General features: G+C 45.1%; 6 pseudogenes; 2 read left to right on the top strand and 4 right to left on the bottom strand.

Annotated features, from left to right (window-relative positions):
• Positions 1–160: 160 nt before the first annotated feature.
• Positions 161–279, bottom strand: LOC143943507 (5S ribosomal RNA; annotated as a pseudogene).
• Positions 280–3,041: 2,762 nt separating this feature from the next.
• LOC143949360 (5S ribosomal RNA) lies at positions 3,042–3,160 on the bottom strand (annotated as a pseudogene).
• Positions 3,161–3,481: 321 nt separating this feature from the next.
• Positions 3,482–3,600, bottom strand: LOC143942499 (5S ribosomal RNA; annotated as a pseudogene).
• A 3,445-nt stretch (positions 3,601–7,045) lies between these two features.
• Positions 7,046–7,164, bottom strand: LOC143944215 (5S ribosomal RNA; annotated as a pseudogene).
• Positions 7,165–22,865: 15,701 nt separating this feature from the next.
• Positions 22,866–22,984, top strand: LOC143945757 (5S ribosomal RNA; annotated as a pseudogene).
• A 322-nt stretch (positions 22,985–23,306) lies between these two features.
• On the top strand, positions 23,307–23,425 carry LOC143953438 (5S ribosomal RNA; annotated as a pseudogene).
• The last annotated feature ends 585 nt before the right edge of the window (positions 23,426–24,010 follow it).

Raw genomic sequence — 24,010 nt, 5'->3', positions numbered from 1 at the left:
ACCCTGCTTAGCCTCTGAGACCAAACGATTGGGCGCTTTCAGGGTGTTGTGCTCATAGGCAATTTCTTTGTGCACTCTCAACCCTCTTGACACATGCCAAGATGGTCACCTTGGGAAACAAGGGAAAATAAAACAGCTCAACGCCAAAAACATAATGAGAAGCCTACGGCACCTGGTATTCCCAAGCTGTCTCCCATCCAGGTACTAACCAGGCCCATCGCTGCGTAGCCTCCGAGATCAGATGAGATTGGGCTCTTTCAGGGTGATTTGGCCATAGGCACTCTCTTTGGGCACTCTGAAGCCTCTTGACAAAGGCCAAGATGGTCACCTTGGGAAACAAGCTAAAAAAAAACAGGTCAAAGCCAACAACATAAAAAGAAGCCTACGGCATCCAGTATTCCCAGGCGATCTCCCAATCAAGACACTAACCAGACCAGATCCTTCTATGGCACCTGGTCTTCCCAGGCAGTCTCCCATCCAGGTACTAACCAGGCCTGACGCTGCTAAGCCTCTGAAATCAGACGAGATCGGGTGCTTTCAGGGTGATGTGGCCGTAAGCGTTCTCCTCAAGACACGCCCAACCCTCTTGACAAATGCCAAGATGGTCGCCTTGAGAAACAAGCAAAAAACAACAGGTCAAAGCTAACAACATAAAAAGAAGCCTATGGGCTTACAGCGAACCTTAAAAGATGGGACCCACTAGCTCTGTCATGGTTCGGACGCTGTAATGTGTTGAAGATGAACGCAATGCCACGACTTCTGTATCTACTACAAGCCTTACCTATCAAAATACCCCAGACTTTCTTTCATGCGGTTCGCTCAATCTTTATCAAGTTCCTCTGGCGCGGAAAACATATGCGTATTGGTAGGGCAATGCTATTGCGACCGAAATTGCGGGGAGGTATTGTTTTCCCGGACCCTGCTCTATATTACACAGAGACACACATGACACCGGTGGTTGACTGGTGCCGGTGTTCTGCCATATACTGTCCGGCCATGATATAGTGTCTGCGCCGTACTGCGCATGCGCAGTACGGAGCAGACGAAGCTTCGGAAAATCTCCGAAGCTTAACGGCGCCTGTGCGGTGAGTGGAGGTGGTAGCCCCACCATCCAAGAGGACATAGGGTTGTGAATATTAGAGGGCCCCTCGCAGGCGAGCTTCGCTCGCCACTCTTCGGGCTCGGCCTCGCTGCGCTCGGCTCTTTTATATTCTTACTCTATGTCCACTTGGATAGTGAGGATAGAACCTGGGCTCAGTGCGCAGGCGCCGTTCATGCTCGGCAATTTTCGGAATCTGTGTTGCTGTGTACTGCGCATGCACAGTACACAGCGGACACTATCCGATGGGGGACCATATGTGATAAGACACCGGCATGGGGAACTGAAGCTATGGGTCAAGCTATCGCAGGAGATGGCGCGGGTTCCACTGGCTGGTCTGCCTTGGGCTGGGAGGCCATTGGAGCCCTGTGTGACTACTCACCCGTTAATTGGCCCCTCGCTCGCCGAGATGGATAGTTTTTTTCACCTTTCCCACCTGACTAACTTCCCTTCTCCTATGACCCCAATTATTGGACATCCTAGATTCCCTCTGGGCCTGTCTGACCAGGCCTTTACCAGGCAAGCCCCGAAAGGGCTTCTGAGAGCAGCCCTATTTCTTGGACCCACGGGCTTGTTTCCCATGGGGACCATACTGCTAGAGCAAGTACCTGTTGCATTGGATAGCTGGAGAGCTAGACAGCTAATCCATTTCCTCGGATCACTACCTAACCATTCGTTCTTCTCTAGATAATTCCACCCCTTCGAGGAACTTTGCCTGGAAGATGGCCCAATTCGTGATTCCCTCTCTAGGTCCTACAAAATCCTGACAGACGCACAATCCTCCACGGATCCACCCTTCCTAGCTAAATGGAAAAGGGACTTACAAACTACGTTCTCCAAACCACAGAAGGACAGAATACTCTTTTTCGCCCATAAGTCGTCACTCTGCAGTAAATATCAGGAGATCTCATATAAGCTGATCACACGCTGGTATCATACACCGGTGGTGTTGGCCAAAATATTCCCCGGTCAATCTGACCGCTGCTGTCGCTGTGGGCAACAGGCTGGCACCATTCTCCACATTTTCGGGGAATGTCCTAAATTACAAACATTCTGGCAGCCTGTCCTGAGACTCATCCACAAGTTCACAGACATTTCCTTAGCCAATGATCCTGCAGCAGTTCTTCTCAATCTAACTCCTATGTTGAGAAAGCGTTATCATAAGTCCTTACTTAAACATCTCCTCAATGCAGCTAGGGCCTGCATCCCAAGTCAGTGGAAAGAGCAATCTGCTCCAATGGTGACCCAGTGGTTCGCAAGGGTAAATGATATTGAACGAATGGAAGACCTGACTTCCACAATGAGGGATAAAATGGAGGAGCATGGGAACAGATGGTTCTACTGGACCCAGTTTCGCTTTTCGGAAGAATACCTCCGCGAGACATAGTAAGCTCATGGTGATCATTGGAGATCGCTGTTCCAAACGTTGGACAGCTGATGAGCTGGTGAGCCGAGGGCGTCTCTTGCTCCCTGGGAGGGGACCTCATCCTATCCACTCTACCCACGACACCCCCTTACCCCTTCTTTTCCTTTTCTGCCATTTCCTTCCCCAATCTTCTCTTTCCCCTTCTCCCTCCTTTCAGTTCTACTATTTCCCTTCTTAACTCAAAAAAGGGAAAAGAAAATGGTATGTTCCGACCCCATTTGACTACTACACAATACTCTTCCCCTATCTATGGATATCTAAACTCTTCGAGGGTAGCAGGGCTAGTATCAATACTATTTTAAGTGGTAGAGGATCCCAATGAGATGGAGCTTTAATCTCATCTTGATATGACCGCAAAGCTGTACACGTGCTATTCTCCTCGGACTTCTTACCATTGGCTCTGATATCCATGCAATATGATCGTTTGTTTGTAACTATTTGTATCACACATTCTGTGAAGTTGCCTTTGCATTGTATGTCGCATACTACTAAATAAAAAAATAAATTTAAAAAAGAAGCCTATGGCACCTGGTATTCCCAGGCGGTCTCCCATCCAGGTTCTAACCAGGCCTGACACTGTTTAGCATCCGAGATCAGACGAGATTGGGCGCTTTCAGGGTGATGGGGCCGTAGGTGATCTCTTCGGGCACTCTCAACCCTCTTGACTAATGCCAAGATGGTCACCTTGAGATACAAGCGAAAAAAAACAGGTCAATGTCAACAACGTAAAAAGAAGAATACGGCACCTGGTATTCCAACGCCATCTCCCATCCAGGTACTAACTAGGCCCAACCCTTCTTAGCCTCAGAGAAGAGAAGAGATAGGGCTCTTTCAGGGTGATGCTGCTGTAAGCGATCTCTTTGGGCACTCTCAACCCTCTTGACAAATGCCAAGATGGTCACCTTGGGAAACAAGCAAAAAAAAAAAAACTAATCAACGCCAACAACATAAAAAGAAGCCTACAATAACTGGTATTCCCAGGTGGTCTCCCATCCAGGTACTAACCAGGCCCGACTCTTCTTAGCATCCAAGATCAGACGAGATTGGGTGCTTTCAGAGTGATGTGGCCATAGGCAATCTCTTCAGGCACTCTCAACCCTCTTGACAAACACCAAGATGGTCACTTTGGCAAATAAGCGAAAAAAAAACAGGTCAACGCCAACAACATAAAAAGGAGTCTACGACACCTGGTATTCCCAGGCAGTCTCCCATCCAGGTACTAACAAGGCCCGATTCTTCTTAGCCTCCAACATCAAACGAGATCGGGTGCTTTCAGGGTGATGTGCCCGTAGGCAATCTCTTCAGGCACTTTCAACCCTCTTGACAAACGCCAAGATGGTCACCTTGGGAAACAAGCAAAAAAATAAAAATAAGTCGGAAGCTAGAGACAATACGGCCCGAGTCCTCAATTTAATCCATGCGGCGCATGTACAGGGAAGGCCCTTGCTTATGTTGTCAACGGACGCGGAGAAGGCCTTTGACAGGGTGGCCGGGCACTTTAAGTCCACTAATGGGACGAGGCAGGAGTGCCCTCTGTCTCCCCTAATTTTAATTCTGACACTGGAACCACTTATGTGTCACGTTCGGAATGACCCGAATATTACTGGCATATCCAAACCCTCGGCACACCACAAAATTGCGGCGTACGCTGACGATCTAATTTTTTCCGTCTCCAATCCACACATTTTGCTTCCCAAAATACTTGCGTCTCTACAGCGACACGGCAGCCTATCAAACTATAAAAACAATTGCGCCAAGTCGGCTGTATTGAATATATTGGTCCCCGATGGTGAGGCCAAGAGGCTCCGCTCCGCTTTTCCATTCTACTGGGCTGAAAAATCTATACGTTACTTGGGCGTTGACATCGCAGCGGATTTAGCGCAATTGTACTCGCTTAATTTTGTCCCTCTCCTGGATAGACCGAAATTTGATTTGGGAAACTGGCATGCTTTAACACTGACCTGGTTCGGGCGCTGTAATGCATTCAAAATGACGGCCCTCCCTCGGATCTTATACATGTTCCAGACATTACCGATCCGGTTACCCCCAATTTTTTTCAGACAACTGCAGGTGCTGCTCCGGGACTTTATTTGGGCACGCAAACCGCCCAGAGCCCGTTTGCAATTGCTTGCCAGACCAAAGGACAAGGGGGGTCTGGGTCTCCCAGATCTCATACAATACTACAGAGTGACTCTGCTAGCAAGAGTCGTTGATTGGCATTGTAATGGCCCACACAAGCAGTGGGTGGAGATGGAGATTGAGGATGGATCCATTCCCCTATTGACCTCCCCGTGGCTCCTGTCCCCCCTACCAAAAGACCTCAGAGGTCACCCCGTAGTGGGAGCTACATTGGCTGTTGTGTGGAGGTTGTTCCGCTGCACACACATTGCTCCCCTGCCATCACCAATGACTCCGGTTATAGGTAATCCAGATTTCCCACCGGGATTTACCAACAAGAAACTGCGACAGTTGACAGTGGTGGGGAAACAGCGTCTGGGAGAGGTGTGGTCCTCAGGAAGGCTCCCGACCACGCAAACTGTCGCCGAGCTTTCTGACCCTCCGCTTGACTTGGTTAGTGCTTATCAACTTCGTCACTTTCTTCTGGCCATACAAAGGGCCCCCTACACTCCTAGAGACCCGACACCCTATGAATCCATCTGTCACAAAAGGGAACCTGGGCGACACACCCTCTTCCTCCTGTACAACCTATTGAGTAGTCAGGAGGAGGAGTCGACCCCCACCATTTATCCACAAATGGGAGAGGGACTTAGGCATCACATTTACCCCACAACAGATAGGGAAGATCCTGACCTTAGTACATAAAGCAGACCAATATCAAGAATCAGGATACAAGATAGTCTCACGCTGGTATAGAGTCCCATACCTTCTGAATAAAATGGATAGATCGATCCCGGATGTTTGTTGGAGGTGAAATTCAGATACGGGGACCATGGGACACCTTTTCTGGGCATGCCCGGCCTTGAGGAACTTTTGGGTTCCCAGCAGCGTGCCTTCTACACTTGACCGAACAGCCTGTTCGAAAATACAAAAAAACACTCACGATGCAACTCCTGAATGCCGCCCGGGCCTGCATTCCCGCACTGTGGAGGCAGCCTCAGCCCCCATCCAAGGTGCTGTGGTATTCCAAAGTCAATCATATTCTCCGGATGGAAGAATTGACCGCCACCCTTCACAACACTGAAGAGGCATTTAGTGTTACATGGAGGCCCTGGAGGTATTTTACTGGTACTCGAGACTACATTCGGGAGGTGAGCAGTGCCTCTGTACCAGAAAACGACTGAACATCTAACGTTTACCTACGTAGGCCATGTCTGCCCTGGGTGGCATTCCCCCCTCCCTTTTTGTCTTTATTTTTCTTTTTTTCCCCGCCGCCATCCCCCCACCTCCTCTCTCTCCGTCTTTGCACTCTCTTCTTCCCCCGTCCTCCCTTTTGACTATGCCTTGTCTCCTTACTAGCCTTCGGGACCCAGAAGAACCCCAGGGTTCTGGACATGACCGGCTCATATTTTACTCTGGTTCACGTAGGTCATGATAAGCTGGCTCGCTGTGGTCCCAGTTGTTCTCCATGATTACATTTGTCTGAACGGAGCTGCACTACTCCGTTACTCAGTACTACTGTACTACATGTCGGAGGTGGGGTTTCTCTCTTTTCTGCATGAAACTGTAGGACTCCCCTCTGAGAACCCAAAGTTATATATGAATATTTTTTGTTACCATGTAATTGTGACCCTGGGTCATGCTGTATGGTTGACTGTTATATTTATGTTGTTCTACTTAATAAAAGAATAATAAAAATAAAAAAAATAAGTCAATGCCAACAACTTAAAACTAAAGCTTATGGCATCGAGAAATCCCAGGTGGTCTCCCATCCAGGTACTAACCATGAGCCAACCCTGCTTAGCCTCTGAGATCAAATGCACGCTCAACCCTCTTGACAAACGCCAAGATGGGCACCTTGGGAAGCAAACAAAAAAAACAAGTCAACGCCAACAACATAAAAAGAAGCCTGCGGCATTTGGAAAACCCAGGCGGTCTCCCATACAGGTACAAACCAGGCCCAACCCTGCTTAGCCTCGGAAACCAAACGAGATTGGGCGCTTTCAGGGTGTTTTGCCCTTGGCAATTTCTTTGTGCACTCTCAACCCTCTTGACAAATGCCAAGATGGTCACCTTGGGAAACAAGGGAAAAAAAACAGGTCAAAGCCAACAACATAAAAAAAATCCTACGGCATCCGGTATTCCCAGGCGATCTCCCAATCAAGACACTAACCAGGCCAGATCCTTCTATGTCACCTGGTCTTCCCAGGCAGTCTCCCATCCTGGTACTAACCAGGCCTGACGCTGCTAAGCCTCTGAAATCAGACGAGATCGGGTGCTTTCGGGGTGATGTGGCTGTAAGCGTTCTCTTCAAGACACGCCCAACCCTCTTGACAAACGCCAAGATGGTCGCCTTGAGAAACAAGCAAAAAAAACAGTTCAAAGCCAACAACATAAAAAGAAGCCTATGGCACCTGGTATTTCCAGGCGGTCTCCCATCCAGGTACTAACCAGGCCCGACACTGTTTAGCCTCTGAGATCAGATGAGATTGGGCGCTTTCAGGGTGATGGGGCCGTAGGTGACCTCTTTGGGCACTCTCAACCCTCTTGTTAAACGCCAAGGTGGTCACCTTGGGAAACAAGCGAAAATAAACAGGTAAACGCCAACAACATAAAAAGAAGCCTACGGCATCTGGTATTCACAGATGGTCTCCCATACAGGTATTAACCAGGCCGTACACTGCTAGGCCTCCGAGATCGGATGAGATTGTGCGCTTTCAGGGTGATGTGGCCATAGGTGTTCTATTTAGACACTCTCAACCCTCTTGACAAATACCAAGATGGTTATCTTGGGAAACAAGTGAAAAAAAACAGGTCAATGCCAACAACATAGACCCTGGCGGTCTCCCATCTGATCCAGAACCTGCTTAGCCTCTGAGATCGGGCTCTTTCAGGGTGATGTGACCTCAGGCGAACGCTTTGGGACATACTCAAAACTCTTGACTGATGCTAAAATGGTCACCTTGGGAAACAAGCAAAAGAAAAACAGGTCAAAGCCAACAATATAAAAAGATTCCTACGGCACCTTTAATTAGGTACTATCCAGGCCGGACCCTGCTTAGCCTCTGAGATCAGATGAGATCGGGCGCTTTCAGGGGGATGTGGCCGTAGGAGATTTCTTTGGGCTCTCTCAGCCCTCTTGACAAATGCCAAGATGACCACCTTGGGAAACAAGCGGAAAAAAAAACCATGTCAACGCCAACAACATAAAAAGAATCCTACGGCACCTGGTATTCCCAGATTCCCAGTCTCCCATCCAGTTACTAATCAGGCCCGACAATGCTTAGCCTCCGAGATCAGACAAGATCAGGCACTTTCAAGGTGATGGGGCCATAGGCGATCTCTTCGGGCACTCTCAACCATCTTGACAAACGCCAACATGGGCATCTTGGGAAACAAGCGAAAAAAACCAAGTCATTGCCAACATTGGAGGCTAAGCAGGGTTGGGCAATCAGTTTCCTTGCCTGAAATGGGCATCTCAGAACTGCCATCTAGCTACTTCCCGGGTTTCCAACTCCTTCAACTAATCCCAGGAGACAATACTTCGCCTCCATCCTGGTGGAGGTTCATAACATCCGATCAATGGACGATAGGCAGGGACAGTGTCTTTACTGCTTGGGAACCTGGCACTGTTACAGTGGGTGTTATGTGCCTCCTGCACAGTACACACCTGAAGCTACCCTTTATTACTGGTGTTCAATTTCTGCAATACATGCATCTGCAGTGCAGAAGTTAGAGTGGGTATTGTGTGCCTCCTGCACAGTATACACCTTATTGCTGGTATTCTGTTTCTGTAATACAGGAACCTAGCACTGTTACAGTGCTAGGGGGTACAGAGAAGCTGGTATATATAGAAGACTACAGCATACAGAAGAAAGGCTAGTGAACACAGAATACAGACTCGTGTATGTAGATAGGCTTCAGTATACAGAGATGCTAGAGTAAACAGTGAGGCTGGGGTACACAGAGAGGCTAGTTTAAAGAGAGGCTAGTATATACAAAGATGTTAGTGTATATAGAGAGGTTAGTGTATAGAGAGAGTCGAGTGTATACAGAAAGGACAGTGCATATAGAGAAGCTAGTGTATACAGAAGACAGGCTTGGGTATACATCAAAGCTGACATTCTATACAGAAGACTGGGTAGTGTATACAGAGAGTCTAGTGGGTACAGAAGACAGGCTGGTGTATTCTAGCTAGTTTTTACAGTCTAGTGTATACAGAAGACAGGCTGTGGTATACAGAGAGTTTAGTGTATTCAGAGAGTCTAATGTATACAGTCGGCGAGTGTTTACACAGTGTTTACAGAGATGCAAGGGTGTACAGAGAAGCTGGCATATATAGAAGACTACAGCATACAGAAGAAAGGCTAGTGAACACAGAATACAGACTCGTGTATGTAGATAGGCTTCAGTATACAGAGATGCTAGAGTAAACAGTGAGGCTGGGGTACACAGAGAGGCTAGTTTAAAGAGAGGCTAGTATATACAAAGATGTTAGTGTATATAGAGAGGTTAGTGTATAGAGAGAGTCGAGTGTATACAGAAAGGACAGTGCATATAGAGAAGCTAGTGTATACAGAAGACAGGCTTGGGTATACATCAAAGCTGACATTCTATACAGAATACTGGGTAGTGTATACAGAGAGTCTAGTGGGTACAGAAGACAGGCTGGTGTATTCTAGCTAGTTTTTACAGTCTAGTGTATACAGAAGACAGGCTGTGGTATACAGAGAGTTTAGTGTATTCAGAGAGTCTAATGTATACAGTCGGCGAGTGTTTACACAGTGTTTACAGAGATGCAAGGGTGTACAGAGAAGCTGGCATATATAGAAGACTACAGCATACAGAAGAAAGGCTAGTGAATACAGAATACAGACTCGTGTATGCAGATAGGCTTGAGTATACAGAGATGCTAGAGATATACAGTTAGGACAGTGCATATAGAGAGACGAGTGTATACAGAAGACAGGCTTGTGTATACATCCAAGCTGACAGTGTATACAGAAGACTGGGTAGTGTATACAGAGATTCTAGTGGGTACAGAAGACAGTTAGTTTTCTAGCTAGTTTTTACAGTCTAGCATATACAGAAGACAGGCTGTGGTATACAGAGGGTTTAGTGTATTACAGAGATGCAAGGGTGTACAGAGAAGCTAGTATATATAGAAGACTACAGCATACAGAAGAAAGGCTAGTGAATACAGAATAAAGGCTGGCTTCTACGGAGAGGGTAGTGTATGCAGAACACTATCTAGGGTATATAGAGAGGCTAGATTATACAGAGAGGCTAGTGCATATAGTGAAGCTATTGTATATAGAAGCCTGGTTAGTGTATACAGAGAAGCTAGTGTGTACAGAAGAAAGGCTAGACAGGCTATAAAGAGAGACAAGTTTTTACAGAAGACAGTTTGGGGTATACAGAGATGCTAGTTTATACAGAGAGACTAATGTATACAGAAGACAGGCTAGGGCATACAGAAGACAGAACGCGGGCTAGTGTATTCAGAACATAGGCTAGTGTATATCGAAGACAGGCTATTCAGAAGATCGGCTAATGTAAACATGCTGGTGTATATAGAGAGGCTAGTGAATTTCGAGGGTAGGCTAAGTGATAACAGAAGACAATCTGGGCTATACAGAGACATTTCATCGTTTTATCTAGCTCACATCTCTAATGGAGTTTGTCTCATTGCCATGTTATGCCTTTTCATTCTTATGCTAAATATAGATCACTACACGATTTTAATCATCCACATCAAGCATGCAATAAAACTATCATACATATAAATAAACCATGTAATCTTTTGCTCTATTTTGCATATTTGTAATTCTCCACATCAACTGTCACATTGAGTATGTGACAGTCCTGACAAACCATCCTGACTTATTTTTCTTTATTTATTATTAGAAATAGAGTACTATCTCAAAATCCGGTTACATCTATTCACTTCGATGAGTTCTACCGCTAATTGTACGGTAATGCATAATGTTCACAAAACCATCCATTTGCTACCAGACATGCTGCACATACTAAGAGTAATGTAACTATCGCTCGCTAACGATAGTTTTATTGTTAACAGTTTTATTGCTTTTCTGACATTAACCGAGTATCTCTGACATTAACTGAGTATCTCTCTGCACTATGATCTTAATAATAATAATAATAATAATAGGATTGTGTAATGCAAAGATCAACTAGTCTAATATAAGCTTTCTCAATGGTACCGGCATATCCTTTAAATTTAGACTAACGCAACTATTTCTCGGCCATTTTCAAGCTAAGCTTTCAATCTCTTACCTTTGAAAAGCGATACTTCCTCCCTACAATATTAAGCTATTTAAATGTCCTATTGGTCGCCTATATTATACAACTCTATGAAAAGCCTATATGTAGAGAATAAAACTAGTCTTACATCTTAATAAAACAGTTTTATTGCTCAACCAGTATCAGCTGTCATGACAAATAAACGTTTCCACTGTTTGACTCTATTTTCTGTATTACTTCTTTTTCTCCACCTTAACTTATCACAGTTAAAACACAGTGACAAAACATTACTTTTTACCGCAGCAAAATGTGAGAAAAGCAGTGTAAGCCGTCTTTCTGCCATATACTTCAGAAAATTAATGTACCGCTTTTAAATCCATATCAATTCCACATAACCGTGAAACGTCTTACAATTTTAATATTTACTGATAGCAATTACTGATATTAAATTATGACTATACCAGTGGAAAAGGACCGCGTAATGGAACTGTGAAATTTATCATAATCTCAGCGTTAACTTAGCTGATAAATTTAAGATTTACTCAACGATTTAAACTTAGATTTTTTTCAGTCTAAGTCTATTTAATCTTAAATAATTTATACTATATTCTACTGTACTCTTAAATTATGTACTGTTGTTCTGTATTTTAGCCGTGCTCATATTTCGTTTTTGTTGCAACCATCGTATCTCATTGCTATTCCGACATTCTGCCTTAATGAGGATATTACTTTGCAACTATCCCATGATCCCTTTTGTGTTGTGTTTTGTTTCTCTTCCTCTTTCTCTTTCACTTTATCTCGACCTATATATACTGCCTCAATATTTTCCTAATTTGTTTTGCTATACTTATTATTATTATTATTATATTATAGAGATTACTAACTCTAAATCATTGTAAACCTAACCATAGTTGTAATGTCTACAGCTAATTTTACGTTAAAACAAAACCATCTTTTTAAAACCTTTACACATTAAGAGTAATGCAACCATCTCTCGCTACCTCTATGCAGTGGAAACGGAAAACAGTCAGTGTAAGCCGTCTTCGTGCACAACATAATTAATGGAACGATTTACACGTTGGAATTTGCAAGCTACGTCAATTTACTCTTAAATAATGTACCTTTGCATTTATCCCTTGACTTTGCAACTATCCCTTGATCCCTTTTGTGTATTCACTATATCTCGACCTATACATACTGCCTCAATATTTTCCTAACTTGTTTTGCTATACTTATTATTATTATTTTATAGAGATTACTATCTCTAAATCATTGTAACAAGTTATAATGTCTACAGCTAATTTTAAGCTAAAGCAAAAGTCACACAAAACCATCTTTTTAAAACCTTTTACACACTGCACATTAAGAGCAATGCAACCATCTCTCGCTACCTCTATGCAATAGGATTCTCTTTCTGACTCTATTTTGTGTATTACTTCTTCTCCACATTAACGACACTGATAACCATTTGTAACACATAGCACTTGCAACACATTTTTTAACAGCAGCAAAATGTGAGAAAAGCAGTGGGACGGTTTACTTTATTGAGAAGTGGTTGCAGTAGCAAAGCATAGCAATACAGTTTGATTACATTAATAACACATATTGCAACTACATTCACCGGGATAACGTTTACATTTAGAGTAATGAAATGATTTCTCAGTCATTTTGGAGCTACTGCAACTAACGCTTCCGATCTCTTTTAAACTGCAATACTTAATCTGTACAATATTAAGTAATATTTAGCTGCTTAGCTCACACTTTGCTGTATGTAGCCGCGTTAACTGTATTAATGGTTACATGTAAATAACCAATGGGGAATGACATTTCATATCTATCTCACATCTCTAATGCAATTTGTCTCTTTGCCATTGTCATACTTTGCCAGTTATTATACTTTCTCATCCGATAGAAACCTAGTCATTGCTGATATTTCATGATTACAGCAATCATCTCATCTAATTGATATTCCGACATTCTGCTTTGGTATTACTTTGCAACGCTCTATTGAACAATGTAAAGGTAAGCTAGATATTTTGTGTATTTCCACTTAAACTCGACTTTTATATACTGTCTCAATATTATCCGTTCTAATTTTGCTAAATTAGATTGTAGAGTTTGCTATGTCTAAATCCAGGTTACCTACTGACCTTTATTACGTATACTGCTAATTTTAGGGTAATACAAAACCATCTTATTGCTTCTTGGCACGCTGCACATATTAAGAGTAATGCAATGCTACCGTGAACAGTTTAATTGCTCGTCTCATATTTAGCTGGTATCTCTCTGCTATAGGAAACTGAATTTGTACTACAACTTATCTAATATCAGTCCACTCAGTGCTACCGGGATAACTTTTACATTTAGAGTAATGAAATTATTCCTCAGTCACTTTGGAGCTACTGCAACTAACGCTTCCGATCTCATTTCGACTGCAATACTTAATCTCTGCTATTGCAGAATATTTAACTGCTAACGTACAGCTAATCACACTTTGCTTTACCGTGGGGATTGGGATTTCATCTCTAATTCATATTCACATTTCTAATGCAGTTTGTCTTTTTGCCATGTCATCCTCTGTTAGTTATTATGCTTTCTCATCCTTGTGCTATATTTGGGGTATATTCACTACATGATTAAAGACACGTAATGAACCTGATTGATAAAAACCTACACACGTCGTTGCTGTTATTTCGTGTATTTCCACTTAATCCCGACCTGTATATACTGTCTCAATATTAATTTTAGAGTTATTTTTCTATAATGCAACGATTTCTCAGTTTTATGAAGCTACTGCAACTAACGCTTTGGATCTCTTTCCTGATAAATTACGCTCTGCAATATTAAGCCATGTAAATTGTCCTATTGGTCTGCTAACAATGCTATGTATAATAATACAAATCTTTCAAAAGCAATATCGTCTCACTGCAATACTTACACTCTGCATAATATATATGAATAATGCGAATAATGATAATAATGCTAATAATAAAGTCGTCTAAAACTCGGCTATAAGTAGAGAATAAAACTATCTTACATCAAAATAAACCATGTACTGCCAAATCAATAACGGCCAATTACTTATCGTCTATCAGTCAATGACTTAACAAAATAAACTTAGCACTCTTTTGCTCTATTTTGTATAGTTGTAGTTCTCCACATTAACTGTCACATTGATATCACCACTGACAACACACCACTTTTTAACAGCACCAAAATATGAAAAAAGCACTTTACATGTTTCAGAAGTAGTTGCATTAGCAAAAAATAAAGTCCTGTCTTCTTTACACGCTAGCTTTTCTGTATACATTAATCTCTCTGTGTACAGTGTAAGCCTATCTGTAAAAAAAAATAGCCGGTCTTCTGCATACTCTAGCCTCTCTGTGTAACACAGTCTCTCTCTGGATTCCCTAGCCTCCATCTCTGCATACCCAGGACCTTCCTCTGTATAATCTAGCCTATCTGTATACACTAGCCTGTCTTTTGTACAAATTAGCTTCTCTGTAGCCGGTCTTCTGTATACACGAGCCTCACTGTCTACTCTTGGTTGTCTTTTGTATACACTAGCATCTCTTTATACATTAGCTCTCTGTATACCCAAGCCTCTCTGTATACACTAGTCCACCGGTATACACTAGCAAGTCTGCATACACTAGCCTCTCTTTGTAAACCAACTTCTCTCTCTGTATACCTTAGCCTCCATCTCTGCATACCCAGGACGTTCTTCTCTATAATCTAGCCAATGTGTATACACTAGCCGGTCTTCTGTAGACATTAGCCTCCCTGTATAAACTAGCTGGTCTACTGTATACACTAGTCCGTCTGTATACACTAGCAAGCCTGCATACACTAGCCTCTCTGTGTAACCCAGCCTCCATCTCTGCATACCCAGGACGTTCTTCTCTTTAATCTAGCCTATTTGTATACACTAGCCTGTCTTTTGTACACATTAGCCTCTCTGTATAAACTTGCCGGCCCTCTGTATACACTAGTCCATCTGTATACACTAGCAAGTATGCGTACTCTAGCCTCTCTCTGTATACCTTAGCCTCCATCTCTGCATACCAGGACGTTCTTCTGTATTATCTAGCCTATCTGTATAATCTAGCCTATTTGTATACACTAGCCTGTCTTTTGTACACATTAGCCTCTCTGTATAAACTAGCCGGCCCTCTGTATACACTAGTCCATCTGTATACACTAGCAAGTATGCGTACTCTAGCCTCTCTCTGTATACCTTAGCCTCCATCTCTGCATACCAGGACGTTCTTCTGTATAATCTAGCCTATCTGTATAATCTAGCCTATCTGTATACACTAGCCTGTCTTTTGTACACATTTGCCTCTCTGTATAAACTAACTGGTCTTCTGTATACACTAGTCCGCCTGTAAACACTAGCAAGTATGCATACTCTAGCCTCTCTCTCTGTATACCCTAGCCTCCATCTCTGCATACCCAGGACGTTATTCTGTATAATCTAGCCTATCTGTATACACTAGTGACCATCTTGGCATGTGTCAAGAGGGTTGAGAGTGCACAAAGAAATTGCCTACGAGCACAACACCCTGAAAGCGCCCAATCTCGTTTGGTCTCAGAGGCTAAGCAGGGTTGGGCCTGGTTTGTACCTGGATGGGAGACCACCTGGGTTTTCCAGATGCCGCAGGCTTATTTTTATGTTGTTGGTGTTGACCTGTTTTTTTCGCTTGTTTCCCAAAGTGATCATCTTGGCATTTGTCAAGAGGGTTGAGAGTGCCTAAAGAGATCGCTTACAGCCGCATCACCCTGAAAGCACCCTATCTCTTCTGATCTCAGAGGCTAAGAAGGGTTGGGCCTAGTTAGTACTTGAATGGGAGACGGCCTTGGAATACCAGGTGCCGTATTCTTCTTTTTATGTTGTTGACGTTGACCTGTTTTTTTTTTGCTTTTTTCCCAGGGTGACTCTCTTGGCATTTTTCAAGAGGGATGAGAGTGCCCAAAGAGATTGCCTATAGGCACATCACCCTGAAAGCGCCCAATCTCCGCTGATCTCAGAGGCTAGAAAGGGTCGCGCCTTGTTAATACCTGGATGGGAGACCGCCTGGAAATACTAGGTGCGGTAGGCTTCTTTTTATGTTGTTGGCGTTGACTTGTTTTTTTTGTTTGTTTCCCAAGGTGACCATCTTGGCGTTTGTCAAGAGGGTTGAGCGTGCCTGAAAAAATCTACTATGGCTGCATCACCCTGAAAGAGCCAAATCTCATTTGATCTCAGAGGCTAAGCAGGGTTGGGACCTGGTTAGTACCTGGATGGGAGACCGCCTGGGATTTCTCGATGCCATAGGCTTTTTTTTAAGTTGTTGGCATTGACTTATTTTTTTTTTTGTTTTATTCTTTTATTAAGTATAAGTAGAACAACATAAATATAACAGTCAACCATACAGCATGACCCAGGGTCACAATTACATGGTAACAAAAAATAGGCAGCCAAATAACTCTGGGTTCTCAGAGGGGAGTCCTAGAGTTTCATGCAGAAAAGAGAGAAAACCCACCTCGGACATGTAGTACAGTATAATAAATGCAGCTCCGTTCGGACTTTAGCCAAAATTTTTATATCTGCTTGGAGCAGCGAGATGGGGCGATAGGAATCCGGGGAGTGGGTATCCTTTCCTGGCTTGGGTATCACTATAATAATTGCCTGCCGTAGAGTATCAGGTAGGGAACCGGAGTCAAATATGTGTGTATATAATCTCAACAATTCTGGCACTAGTGTCTCAGAGTAGTGGGCATAGAAATCCAGGGGAATACCATCCAGTCCAGGGGCCTTAGCCGTTGTAAGGGATGCCACCGCTAGCCTAATCTCATCTGCCGATATCGAGGCCTCAAGAGACTCAACCTGAGCCTCAGACAGGTAGGAAAGAGAGATATCTCGGAGGTACGCCCCCGTCTCAGTTCTCGGCCTATGCTCCTGCGACTCATAAAGGGCAGCATAGTAAGCACGAAACATGGTGGCCACTGTTGGTGGATCAGTCACCTCCTCACCCCCATTGTCAGTCAACGAAACCACCACCGGGGGCTTGGAGTCCCGATGCGCCAAGTAGGCCAGCAACTTTCCCGCCCTCTCTCCTTGTTCAAACACCCGTTGCTTAACAAAAAACAACTTTTGCTTAGCCTGTTCAATGTGGAGGTGATCTACTAGCCTTGTGTGGTGACGTAATACCTGGGCCTTAGCAGGTGTGGGGTCAGTAGTGAAGTCAGTGGTCACCGAGTCCAGCTCCCGTAGGGCATTAGATAGCAAAGTCTTGGAGGTACGCTTCAACCGGTTAATCCGGTGTGTTAAATTGGAGCGTACGTGCAGTTTAAAAGCCTCCCAGGTACAGTCAACCGGAGCCGTCCCCTGATTAGTAGTAAAGAAAAACCCCCATTCGTCCCCTAAGTCTTCGCTGGCCGGGTACAACATGGCGTACTTGAGGTGAGGTGCCCTAAGGCGCCTCTTGACTTCCACGAATCGGGAACAACGTTTTTGAACTTCTGCGGAGAAGTCAGGAAACACTGAGATATGTCCGTTCTGAAACGGGATGTTCCCTATTTCACGAGTAAGGCGAAGGATGGCATCCCTATCCCGGTAATTTAACAGCTTAGCAATGCACGTGCGAGGAGGTGCCCCTTCCGGCAGCGGGCGGGCAGGCATTCTGTGGGCCCTTTCAATAATAAATGAGGTAGAGAACCCTTCCCTACCGTAGGCCTTAATCAGGAGAGATTCCAAAAATGTCACCGGGTCAGCCCCCTCGGAGCCCTCCGGCAGGCCGATAAAGCAGAGGTTAGATCTGCGGGCCCTATTCTCAAGGTCGCCCTGTTTCTGGGCCAGCTGCTGGAGCTGCCTTTGCACATCCTCTTGGGCATGCTGCAGAGGGAACAGGACATTTTCGGCCTGACTGATCCGGTTTTCAGTTTCCTTCACTCTGTCACGCAGTTTAGCCATGTCCTGTCGGATAAGTGAGACATCCACCCTAACCTCCTCAAGTTTAGTTGTCAGTGTGGTCTGGCAGGTAGAAATTGCCTCAAGCACCTTCGCCGTGTCTGAGGTAGCAGGTTCTGCAGCCGGAGTGGACTGTCCGCCATGTTGGCCCTCATGGTCCCGCCGGAACTGTTCAAGAGATGCCGCCGCTGCAGACTGCTTCTTCGTCGGAGACATCGTCCCAATGTATACACAAGAAGGTAGCGGGTATTACACCGGTAAAATCGTAGGTAAAACAGTTAGTGGGCACCCAGGATCACTACAGGAGATCGCGGTAGGAGCGGAGCTCAGGTCACAAGCGTCCTACTCCATTGCTGTCCAGGCCACGCCCCGTGCCATAGGCTTCTTTTTATGTTGTTGGCTTTGAACTGTTTTTTTCGCTTGTTTCTCAAGGCGACCATCTTGGCGTTTGTCAAGAGGGTTGGGCGTGTCTTGAAGAGAATGCTTACGGCCACATCACCCTGAAAGCACCCGATCTCGTCTGATTTCAGAGGCTTAGCAGCGTCAGGCCTGGTTAGTACCTGGATGGGAGACTGCCTGAGAAGACCAGGTGACATAGAAAGATCTGGCCTGGTTAGTGTCTTGATTGGGAGATCGCCTGGGAATACAGGATGCCGTAGGATTCTTTTTATGTTGTTGGCTTTGACCTGTTTTTTTTCCCTTGTTCCCCAAGGTGACCATCTTGGCATTTGTCAAGAGGGTTAGTATTATTATTATTATTATTCAGGATTTATATAGCGCCAGCAATTTACGCAGCACTTTACAATATAAAAGGGAGACAATACAGTTACAATACAATTAAATACAAGAGGATTAAGAGGACCCTGCTCAGAAGAGCTTACAATCTAAAAGGGTGGGCAGGTGGTACAGAAGGTTATAATTGTTGGGAATGAGTTTATGGAAGTTTATGGAAGTTTATGGAAGTGGTATGAGTTTATGGAAGTGGTAGGAGATTAGTTGGAGACAGAGCTCGGGGCAGAGTTGTGAATGGCTTTGTATGTGGTGGTTAGTATTTTGAATTTAATTCGCTGGGTGATTGGGAGCCAGTGTAGGGATTGGAGGAGAGGGTTGGCAGACACTGAGCGGTTGGTAAGGTGGATAAGTCTGGCAGCAGCATTCATGATAGACTGAAGAGGAGATAGCCTATGGAGAGGCAGGCCAATGAGAAGGGAGTTGCAATAGTCAAGGCGAGAGATAACAAGGGAGTGAATGAGGATCTTGGTAGTTTTAATTGTTAAAAAGGGGCAAATTTTAGAGATATTACGGAGGTGAAATCTACAAACTTTTGACAACGATTGGACTTGGGGCTGAAATGAAAAGTCAGAGTCTAGAGTTACACCTAGTACCCTGGCGTGAGGGGAGGGCCTGATGGTTGCATTGTTGATTTTGATGGAAAAGTCATGGAGGGGGGCATGTGCAGGTGGGATTATTAATAGCTCAGTTTTAGAGAGGTTTAGTTTAAGGAAATGGTGTGACATCCACGCTGATATGTCAGTTAACAGGTTAGTAATGCGAGAGGAGACTGAAGGAGTGAGGTGAGAAGTAGACAGATAGATTTGGGTGTCATCGGCGTATAAGTGGTATTGGAAGCCGTGGGCGGTTATCAGGTGACCAAGGGAGGAGGTATAAATAGAGAAGAGAAGGAGTCCAAGAACAGAGCCTTGGGGGACCCCCACAGAAAGGGGCAATGGAGAGGAGGATACAGAGTTGTAGGTGACACTGAAGGAGCGCTGTGATAGATAGGCAGAGAACCAGGAAAGCGCAGAATCTCGGAGGCCAAGGGAATGTAGTTGAGAGGCCAAGGGTTGAGAGTGCACAAAGAAATTGCCTACGGGCACAACACCCTGAAAGCGCCCAATCTCGTTTGGTCTCAGAGGCTAAGCAGGGTTGGGCCTGGTTTGTACCTGGATGGGAGACCGCTTGGGTTTTCCAAATGCCGCAGGCTTCTTTTTATGTTGTTGGCATTGACTTGTTTTTTTTGTTTGTTTCCCAAGGTGACCATCTTGGCGTTTGTCAAGAGGGTTGAGCGTGCATTTGATCTCAGAGGCTAAGCAGGGTTGGGACCTCTCGATGCCATAGGCTTTAGTTTTAAGTTGTTGGCATTGACTTATTTTTTTTATTTTTATTATTCTTTTATTAAGTAGAACAACATAAATATAACAGTCAACCATACAGCATGACCCAGGGTCACAATTACATGGTAAAAAAAAATAGGCAGCCAAATAACTCTGGGTTCTAAGAGGGGAGTCCTACAGTTTCATGCAGAAAAGAGAGAAACCCCACCTCCGACATGTAGTACAGTATAACTAGTGCAGCTCCGTTCGGACAAATGTAATCATGGAGAACAACTGGGACCACAGCGAGCCAGCTTATCATGACCTACGTGAACCAGAGTAAAATATGAGCCGGTCATGTCCAGAACCCTGGGGTTCTTCTGGGTCCCGAAGGCTAGTAAGGAGACAAGGCATAGTCAAAAGGGAGGACGGGGGAAGAAGAGAGTGCAAAGACAGAGAGAGAGGAGGTGGGGGGATGGCGGCGGGGAAAAAAAGAAAAATAAAGACAAAAAGGGAGGGAGGGAAAGCCACCCAGGGCAGACATGGCCTACGTAGGTAAACGTTAGATGTTCAGTCATTTTCTGGGACAGAGGCACTGCTCACCTCCCGAATGTAGTCTCGAGTACCAGTAAAATACCTCCAGGGCCTCCATGTAACACTAAATGCCTCTTCAGTGTTGTGAAGGGTGGCGGTCAATTCTTCCATCCGGAGAATATGATTGACTTTGGAATACCACAGCACCTTGGATGGGGGCTGAGGCTGCCTCCACAGTGCGGGAATGCAGGCCCGGGCGGCATTCAGGAGTTGCATCATGAGGGTTTTTTTGTATTTTCGAACAGGCTGTTCGGTCAAGTGTAGAAGGCACGCTGCTGGGAACCCAAAAGTTCCTCAAGGCCGGGCATGCCCAGAAAAGGTGTCCCATGGTCCCCGTATCCGAATTTCACCTCCAACAAACATCCGGGATCGATCTATCCATTTTATTCAGAAGGTATGGGACTCTATACCAGCGTGAGACTATCTTGTATCCTGATTCTTGATATTGGTCTGCTTTATGTACTAAGGTCAGGATCTTCCCTATCTGTTGTGGGGTAAATGTGATGCCTAAGTCCCTCTCCTATTTGTGGATAAATGGTGGGGGTCGACTCCTCTTCCTGACTACTCAATAGGTTGTACAGGAGGGAGAGGGTGTGTCGCCCAGGTTCCCTTTTGTGACAGATGGATTCATAGGGTGTCAGGTCTCTAGGAGTGTAGGGGGCCCTTTGTATGGCCAGAAGAAAGTGACGAAGTTGATAAGCACTAAACAAGTCAAGCGGAGGTTCAGAAAGCTCGGCGACAGTTTGCGTGGTCGGGAGCCCTCCTGAGGGCCACACCTCTCCCAGACGCTGTTTCCCCACCACTGTCAACTGTCGCAGTTTCTTGTTGGTAAATCCCGGTGGGAAGTCTGGATTACCTATAACCGGAGTCATTGGTGATGGCAGGGGAGCAATGTGTGTGCAGCGGAACAACCTCCGCACAACAGCCAATGTAGCTCTCACTACGGGGTGACCTCTGAGGTCTTTTGGTAGGGAGGACAGGAGCCACGGGGAGGTCAATAGGGGAATGGATCCATCCTCAATCTCCATCTCCACCCACTGCTTGTGTGGGCCATTACAATGCCAATCAACGACTCTCGCTAGCAGAGTCACTCTGTAGTATTGTATGAGATCTGGGAGACCCAGACCCCCCTTGTCCTTTGGTCTGGCAAGCAATTGCAAACGGGATCTGGGCGGTTTGCGCGCCCAAATAAAGTCCCGGAGCAGCACCTGCAGTTGTCTGAAAAAAATTGGGGGTAACCGGATCGGTAATGTCTGGAACATGTATAAGATCCGAGGGAGGGCCGTCATTTTGAATGCATTACAGCGCCCGAACCAGGTCAGTGTTAAAACATGCCAGTTTCCCAAATCAGATTTCAGTCTATCCAGGAGAGGGACAAAATTAAGCGGGTACAATTGCGCTAAATCCGCTGCGATGTCAACGCCCTGGTAACGTATAGATTTTTCAGCCCAGTAGAATGGAAAAGCGGAGTGGAGCCTCTTGGCCTCACCATCGGGGACCAATATATTCAATACAGCCGACTTGGCGCAATTGTTTTTATAGTTTGATAGGCTGCCGTGTCGCTGTAGAGACGCAAGTATTTTAGGAAGCAAAATGTGTGGATTGGAGACGGAAAAAATTAGATCGTCAGCGTACGCCGCAATTTTGTGGTGTGCCGAGGGTTTGGATATGCCAGTAATATTCGAGTCATTCCGAACGTGACACATAAGTGGTTCCAGTGTCAGAATTAAAATTAGGGGAGACAGAGGGCACCCCTGCCTCGTCCCATTAGTGATGGGAAAAGAGTCCGAGCACCACTCGGTCACCCGTACCGCTGCCGACGGTGTGGAGTAAAGCGACATTACCCAGCTCATCATGTTGGGGCCAAGACCTATATGTTCCAGGGTGGCCTGCATAAAGTGCCAGGCCACCCTGTCAAAGGCCTTCTCCGCTTCCGTTGACAACATAAGCAAGGGCCTTCCCTGTACATGCGCCGCATGGATTAAATTGAGGACTCGGGCCGTATTGTCTCTAGCTTCCGACTTATTTTTATTTTTTTGCTTGTTTCCCAAGGTGACCATCTTGGCGTTTGTCAAGAGGGTTGAAAGTGCCTGAAGAGATTGCCTACGGGCACATCACCCTGAAAGCACCCGATCTCGTTTGATGTTGGAGGCTAAGAAGATTCGGGCCTTGTTAGTACCTGGATGGGAGACTGCCTGGGAATACCAGGTGTCGTAGACTTCTTTTTATGTTGTTGGCGTTGACCTTTTTTTTTTCCCTTATTTCCCAAAGTGACCATCTTGGTGTTTGTCAAGAGGGTTGAGAGTGCCTGAAGAGATTGCCTATGGCCACATCACTCTGAAAGCACCCAATCTCGTCTGATCTTGGAGGCTAAGAAGAGTCGGGCCTGGTTAGTACCTGGATGGGAGACCACCTGGGAATACCAGTTATTGTAGGCTTCTTTTTATGTTGTTGGCGTTGATTCGTTTTTTTTTTTTTTGCTTGTTTCCCAAAGTGACCATCTTGGCATTTGTCAAGAGGGTTGAGAGTGCCCAAAGAGATCGCTTACAGCAGCATCACCCTGAAAGAGCCCTATCTCTTCTCTTCTCTGAGGCTAAGAAGGGTTGGGCCTAGTTAGTACCTGGATGGGAGATGGCGTTGGAATACCAGGTGCCGTATTCTTCTTTTTACGTTGTTGACATTGACCTGTTTTTTTTCACTTGTATCTCAAGGTGACCATCTTGGCATTTGTCAAGAGGGTTGAGAGTGCCCAAAGAGATCACCTACGGCCCCATCACCCTGAAAGCGCCCAATCTCGTCTGATCTCAGATGCTAAACAGTGTCAGGCCTGGTTAGTACCTGGATGGGAGACCGCCTGGTAATACCAGGTGCCATAGGCTTCTTTTTTTTTATTTTTATTTTTATTTAGTAGTATGCGACATACAATGCAAAGGCAACTTCACAGAATCTGTGATACAAATAGTTACAAACAAACAATCATATTGCATGGATATCAGAGCCAATGGTAAGAAGTCCGAGGAGAATAGCACGTGTACAGCTTTGCGGTCATATCAAGATGAGATTAAAGCTCCATCTCGTTGGGATCCTCTACCACTTAAAATATTATTGATACTAGCCCTGCTACCCTCGAAGAGTTTAGATATCCATAGATAGGGGAAGAGTATTGTGTAGTAGTCAAATGGGGTCGGAACATACCATTTTCTTTTCCCTTTTTTGAGTTAAGAAGGGAAATAGTAGAACTGAAAGGAGGGAGAAGGGGAAAGAGAAGATTGGGGAAGGAAATGGCAGAAAAGGAAAAGAAGGGGTAAGGGGGTGTCGTGGGTAGAGTGGATAGGATGGGGTCCCCTCCCAGGGAGCAAGAGATGCCCTCGGCTCACCAGCTCATCAGCTGTCCAACGTTTGGAACAGCGATCTCCAATGATCACCATGAGCTTACTATGTCTCGCGGAGGTATTCTTCCGAAA

This window comes from Lithobates pipiens, unplaced genomic scaffold (assembly GCF_037356315.1).
Source record: "Lithobates pipiens isolate NorthernLeopardFrog02 unplaced genomic scaffold, aLitPip1_a1.2 Scaffold_10, whole genome shotgun sequence".
NCBI classification, from domain to species: Eukaryota; Metazoa; Chordata; class Amphibia; order Anura; family Ranidae; genus Lithobates; species Lithobates pipiens.
Note: the sequence above shows the minus strand (reverse complement) of the source record. Positions and strands in the feature narration are given on the sequence as shown.